This window comes from Lynx rufus, unplaced genomic scaffold (genome assembly GCF_022079265.1).
Source record: "Lynx rufus isolate CCGP_SWC_20201006 ecotype Redwood Valley unplaced genomic scaffold, mLynRuf1.p SCAF_10, whole genome shotgun sequence".
NCBI classification, from domain to species: domain Eukaryota; kingdom Metazoa; phylum Chordata; class Mammalia; order Carnivora; family Felidae; genus Lynx; species Lynx rufus.
Window position 1 is genome coordinate 66,284,652 of NW_025814824.1, and position 7,716 is coordinate 66,292,367.

Here is a 7,716-nt window from a genome sequence, read left to right on the forward strand (position 1 = left end):
ATTTTAAAAATCCAGTTATTCTGGTTGGACTCCTCTATGTTTGAACTACCTGTCCTTTGAACTTTTTATCAGAAGTTTAGTATATCTAATAATGTTCAAAATGCTTAACCTATATATTTTTCAGGCATTTTAGGGATATGTAAAAAAATAGTCACAGAAAAATATTATATTTTAAATGCTGTTTAGAGGCTATTTTCCATTCCAAATCTAAAACTACCTTACAGATCACAGATCTTTTAAAAATAAATGGTAGTCTCAACAAACTCAAAAAAAATCAAAGTCATACCATGAATCTTATCTGATAACAATGCTATGAATCAAGAAATCAATCACAAGAAAAAAATCTGGAAAGAGCACAAATACATGGAGGTTAAATAACATGCTACTAAACAATAAATGAATGAGTCAACCAAGAAATCAAAGAAGAAATCAAAATTACAGGGAAACAAATAAAAATGAAAACACAACAATCCAAAATCTTTGGGATGTAGTAAAAGTGTTTCTAATGGAAGTTTATAGCAAAAGAGGCTTAACTCAAAAAGCAAGAAAAATCACAAATGAACAACATAAGCTTACACCTAAAGGAGCAGAAAAAAAAAAAAAACTCAAACCCAGCAAAAGGAAGGAAATAATGAAGATTAGAGTAGAAATAAATGATATAGAAACAACAACAACAACAAAAAAAACACAATAGAACAGATTGATGAAATCAAGAGCTAGTTCTTTGAAAAGGCCAATAAAACTGATAAACCCCTAGCCAGACACATGAAAAAGAGAGAGAGAAAACCCAAATAAATAAAATCACCAATGAAAGAAGAGAAATAACAACCAACACCACAGAAATAAAATTGAAAGAGAATATTATGAAAATCTATATGATAACAAATTGGACAACTTAGAAGAAATGGATATTCCTACAAACATACAACCTAACAAAACTAAAGAAGAAATAGAAAATGTGAGCAGACCAATTACCAGCAAAGAAATTGAATCAGCAACCAGAAAAACTCCCAAAAAACAAAAGTCCAGGACCAGACTACTTCACAGGAAAATTCTACCAAATATTTCAAGGAGTTAATGCTGATTCTTCTCAAACTAATCCAAAAAATAGAAGAGGAAAAAGGGGCACCTGGGTGGCTCAGTCAGTTGAGCGTCCGTCATGATCTCACGGCTCATGAGTTCGAACCCCAGAACAGGCTCTCTGCTGTCAGCACAGAGCCTGCTTCGGATACTCTGTCTCCCTCTCTCTCTCTCTCTGTCCCTCCCCAGCTCATTCTCTCTCTCTCCCAAAATATATAAGTAAACTTAAAAAAAAAAGGAGGAGGAGAGAAGAGGAAGGAAAATCTCTGAATTCATTCTATGAGACCAGTATCACCCTGGTACCAAAACTGGATAAAGACACCAAACAAAGAATACTACTGTCAATATTTATCATGACTATGGGGGCGCCTGGGTGGCTCAGTCGGTTAAGCATCCAGCTTCAGCTCAGGTCATGATCTCACCATTTGTGAGTTTGAGCCCTGCATTGGGTTCTGTGCTGACAGCTCAGAGCCTGGATCCTGCTTCGGATCCTGCTTCAGATACTGCTTAGATTCTGTCTCTCTCTCTCTCTCTCTCTCTCTCTCTACCCCTCCCCTGCTCGTTCTCTCTCTCTCAAAAAGAAATAAACATTAAAAAAAATTATCCTGACTATAGATGCAAAAATCCTCAACAAAATATTAGCAAACTGAATCCAACACTACATTAAAATAATCATACACCATGATCAAGTGAGATGTATTCCAGGATGCAAGGGTGGATGGTTCAATACTTGGAAAACAATGAAAGTAGTATGTCACATAAATTAAGAGAAAGGATAAAAACCATATGAGCATTTCAATAGATGTATAAAAAACATTTGACAAAGTATAACATCTATTCATGACAAAAACCCTCAACAAAGTAGGTTTAGAGGGAACAAATCTCAACCTAATAATGGCCATATATTAAAAACTCACAGCTGACATAATCCTTAATAGGGAACAGCAGAGAGCTTTTCTAAGATCAGGAACAAGACAAGGATGTCCACTCTCATCACTTTTATTCAACACAGAATTGGAAATCCCAGACACAGCAACTGGACAACTAAAACAAATAAAAGTTATCCAAATTAGTAATGAAGAAGTAAAACTCTTACTCTTTGCAGATAACATGATATAAAAAATAGAAAACCCTAAAAACTCCATCAAAAACCATTAGAACTGATAAATGAATACAGTAAAGTCACAGGATACAAAATCAATGTACAGAAATCTATTGCATCCCTATACACTAAAAATGAAGCAGCAGAAAGTGAAATTAAGAAAACAGTCCCATTTAGAATTGCACCAAAAACAGTAAAATATCTGGGAATAAACATAACCATGAGGTGAAAGACTTGTACTCTGAAAACTATAAAACATTGATGAAAGAAATTCAGGATGACACAAGGAAATGTAATGACATTCCATGCTCATGGGTTGGAAGAACAAATATTATTTTTTTTCAGTATATGAAATTTATTGTCAAATTGGTTTCAACAATTTGGTTTCAACAACACCCAGCGCTCATCCCAAAAGGTGCCCTCCTCAATACCCATCACCCACCCTCCCCTCCCTCCCACCCCCCATCAACCCTCAGTTTGTTCTCAGTTTTTAAGAGTCTCTTATGCTTGAAGAAATATTGTTAAAATGTGTATGCTACCCAAAGCAATCTACATATTTAATGCAATCCCCATCAAAATACTAATAAAATTTTTTATAGAACTAGAATAAATAATTCTAAGATTTCTATGGAACCACAAAAGACCTGAATATCCAAAGCAATCTTGAAAACCAAAAACAAAACTGAAGTTAGCACAATTCCAGATTTCAAGCAGTAGTAATTTAAAAGGTATGGTATTGGCATAAAAACAGACACATAGATAAATGGAATAGAATATAAACACAGAAATAAACCCACAAGTATATGGCCAATTAATCCTGCACAAAGGAGGAAAAAACATACAATGGGAAAAAGACAGTCTCTTCAACAAATGGTGTTGGGAACACTGGACAGCTACATGCAAAAGAATGAAACTAGACCACTTTCTTTCACCATAGAAAAAAATAAACTTATTAAAGACCTAAATGTGAAACAGGAAACCATAAAAAACCTTGAAGAGAGCACAAGCAATAATTTCTCTGACATTGGCCATACCAACATTTTTCTAGATAGATTCCCTAAGGTAAGAGAAACAAAAGCAAAAATAACTACTGGGACTATATCAAAATAAAAAGCTTCTGCGCAGTGAAAGAAACAATCAACAAAACTAAAAGACAACCTAATGAATGTGAGAAGATATCTGCAAATGACATATCCAATAAAAGGTTAGTATCCAAAACATATAAAGAACCTATACAACTCAGCACCCCAAAACAAATAATCCAATTTTTAAAAAAAGGGGTAGAAGACACGAACAGATGATTCTCCAAAGAAGACAACCAGATGGCCAACAGACACATGAAAAGATGCTTAACATCACTCATCATCAGGGAAATGCAAATCAAAACCACAATGAGGTGTCACCTCACACCAGTCATAATGGCTAAAATCAAAAACAAAAGAAATAAGTTTTGGCAAGGACATGGAGAAAAAGGAACCATTGTGCACTATTGGTGGGAATGCAAACTGGCACAGCCACTGTGCAAAACAGTATGGAGTTTCCACAGAAAGATAAAAATTGAACTACCCTACAATCCAGCAATCACACTACTGGGTATTTACCCCCAAATATACAAAAACACTAATTCAAAGGGATACATGCACCCTATATTTACTGAAGCATTATTTACAATAGTCAAATTATGGAAGCAGCCCAAGTGTCCATCAACAAATGAATCGATAAACATATGGTCTGCTGTGTGTGTGTGTGTGTACATGTATGTATGTGTATATATATACCTGTGTGTATGTGTATGTGTGTACACACACATACACACACACACACACGCACACACACAATGGAATATTACTGAGTCATAAAAAAGAATGAAATCTTCCCGTCAAAGACAAATACCATATAATCTCACTGTGGAATTTAAGAAACAAATGAGCAAAGCAAAAAGAGAGAGAGAAACCAAGAAACAGACTCTTAACTGTAGAGAACAAACTGATGGTGGCCAGAGGGTACGTGGGTAAGGAGATGGGTAAAACAGGTGATGGAGATTAAATAGTACACTTAGCATGATGAAATAAAATTTTATACACACACACACACACACACACACACACACACACACACACACGTCTATATAAAGAAAAAAGAAAAAAGAAAATTAAATCAGGACACCTGGGTGGCTCAGTTGGTTGAGCATCCAACTTCAGCTCAGGTCATGATGTCATGGTTTGTGGTTTCAAGCCCCACGTTGGGCTCTGTGCTGACAGCTCAGAGCCTGGAGCCTGCTTCCGATTCTGTGTCTCCCTCTCTCTCTGTCCCACCCTGCTCCCTCTCTCTCTCTCTCTCTTTCAAAAATAAACAAACATTAAAAATTTTTAAATAAATAAATGGTAGACTGAACTTGTTTTACAATCTGCCTTTAAACCTTGGCTGGGCCACTTAGCAGCAGTGAACCTGGGGAAATTATTTAATCTCTCAGAGTCTGACCTTTCTCATTTATAAACTGAGATAAAGCTTAACTTACAGCATTTTGAGAATAATTAAAACCTATGATAAACTGAATAAGAGACTGTTTTAGGTGCCTAATATCATTTAACAATATTTATCTATCTCTAAGTTGTAGCTGTGAATTTTACTCCCATCTTGTAAGCATTTTCCTTTCAGAAATTCTACTTGGAAGTTCTATCTTTCTGTTGGCTATGAGCAATTAACAGTAAGGCTCTAGGGGATGGCAAAGCCAAAAAGTGGAAGAACTCTGTGTCCTTAATTTATCATGTATAGAAGAGCTGCCTGCCTACTAGGAAAACTCACTTCAGATTCTTATAAAAAATAAAATCCTGTAATGTCTGAGTCATAATACACTTTTGGTGTCAATTTGTAAAAGCAAATTAGCCTACACTATTTAATATACTCTTGAAAAATACTACCAAATATTGCATCTCTGGCCTCCTTCTCTCCTCAGCTTCAGGAACCTGACAACAAGGATGATACCTCACAGATGAGACACTGAGTTTCCTTGCAAGGGAAACTCACTAGACAAGAGAAATAACTTACAGATAATAACAGTTGAGGTGAGGGAGGTTGACTCAAGGTCCAGTCAGATCACGTTACAGTAAAACCCATTACTTAAAAAAAAAATTGTTTCTAAAGTTTATTTTTATTTATTTTGAGAGATAGAGAGCAAGTGGGGGAGAGGAAGAGAGGGAGAGGGAGAACCCCCAGCAGGGTCCACACTGCTGGCACAGAGCCCGATGCGGGGCTTGAACCCACGACCAGTGAGATAATGACCTGAACCAAAACCAAGAGCTGCTTGCTTAATTGACTGAGCCACCACCCAGGCACCCCCAGTAAAGCCCATTACTTGACAAAACCTACCCATACTCATATAGCTCTAAATTTTTGTCTCAATCCAAATATATGCTGATGGACATGGGTCGTGAAACAATGAATTTTTTGTAATTTAAACATTTTCCAATTGAGAGACTCTACTGAAATAATGGATGAAAAAACTTATTCCAAGGCACCCTATGGTGAAATTTCAGAATATCAGGGAAAATGAGAAAAATATAAAACCTTCCATGGAGAAACAAGTCACATACCAAAAAATCAGGAATCAGAGTGACAATTTCTTACTAGAAAGTATAATGCAAGGAAGGATTACCTTTAAAAATATGAGGAAAAATCAGGGGCGCCTGGGTGGTTCAGTCGGTTAGGCTTCCAACTTCGGCTCAGGTCATGATCTCACGGTCCGTGAGTTCAAGCCCCGCATCGGGCTCTGTGCTGACAGCTCAGAGCCTGGAGCCTGCTTCAGATTCTGTCTCCCTCTCTCTCTGCCCCTCCCCTGCTCATGCTCTGTCTCTCTCTGTCTCAAAAATAAATACATTAAAAAAATATATGAGGAAAAATTATTTCCAATGTAGAATTTTATATCCAAACTATCAGTTAAGAGGATTGATAAAATAAGGACATTTTTAGAGGTGAAGTTCTCAAAAGTTTAATTCCCATGTACCTTCTCCTAAAATTAGGAGTAAAAAAAAGAAAAAAGATCTTGGAAACAGGAGGTGCAACACAAGGCAAATGATACTCCCCAGATTATCATTGAAAGGAGATCCCAGAAGTACAATCAGGTCATTTTAGCAAACAATTAGCCCACACTGGAGCAGGAGAACAAAGAACTCCCAAAAGAAACTCTATTAGATGAAACTGATAAGCTGATTAAGAGGTTTCATCACATTGAGAAACAATGTATACTTTTGGCAAAGAATTTGGTGATTGGTGATAAGCATAAGGAAAACAAGACAAAGGAAAGAGAAAGAAAAATAAAATAGTCACCCTCCTACTGATGACAGTTACAGGTTTAAGCCAGATAACAGTAGCTTAAACTAGAAGATGATTTATCTTATAAAGGAAGTCCCAACAGAGACAGGTGGTCCAGGGCTCCTAGCATGGTGTTCCATGGTGTCAGAACCCAGGCTTCTTCCCTCTTGTTCCCTCTCCAGCAGTGGCTTCTACCTCACAGCTTATCCCCCTACATCCACATTCCAGCATGCCGAAATATGAGACAAAGTTGGGAACCACCCTTCCTATACTGCTTTAAGATCTCTTACAACAGGTCATAAATCTGCTAACACATCACACTAGCCAGGACTTAGTCACATGACTGCACCAAGCTGTGTGGGTTCCACTGCTAATTTTTTAAAAAGAGGGTGGATGATAAATGGCTAACAGTCTCTGCTACCTCCCTCCAGCACTTTCTGTTCTCCATGTTATATTGTTCTTCCTCACAGTATTTATTAACCTCTGATATATTTTCTCTTCATTTGTTTGCTTCCCGTAACCTTTCAGTTCTAAAAGGTTGAACTCTGGACACCAGTTTCTGGAAATGTTCCTTAAACATAAAAGAAATGTAATAAATATGTGTTGAATGAGTGAATGAACTGTTAATTCCAGGGGGCATTAAGTCTAAGAAAATCAATTTAAACATTACAGATCCAGTCTGGGTACAGATGATGGGGTTTTTTGGTCTACATTAGTTAGAAATGGATGTCCATCATCCAGAAAAACAGACTCATCCCCCCTGGAATTATAATTTTTAAAAGTCTACTTTCCTCTATCTCTGAATAGATCATTGAAAAGTCACTTCACAAGGCACCATTAATTCCCTAGACCTAATAAGTAATGACAGTGTTTGCAATAATGTAATTAACAAGAATTTTAACATTAAACATAATGTAAATTAATGTAACAATTAACTGTTTTTAATGTAAGCATCATTAGACGCTGGGAAGAGTATTATTTAGACGGAGTGGTACATAAGAGACTTAAATCCTCTTCTTGCATAAAAGTAAGTCAACAGATACTTTCTGTAACTGAAAAACTCAAGAAACAGCAGAATATGCCTATTATTTAAAAATATAGAAACGGGCATTAGAAAAAACAACTTGAAATGCTGGTGTTATTTTGGTAACCAAAACCAGAGAAAGGGTCTACTGACTAAACTAGATCAGAGGTCAGCTGTTTTAGTTTTAAGGCTTACAGAA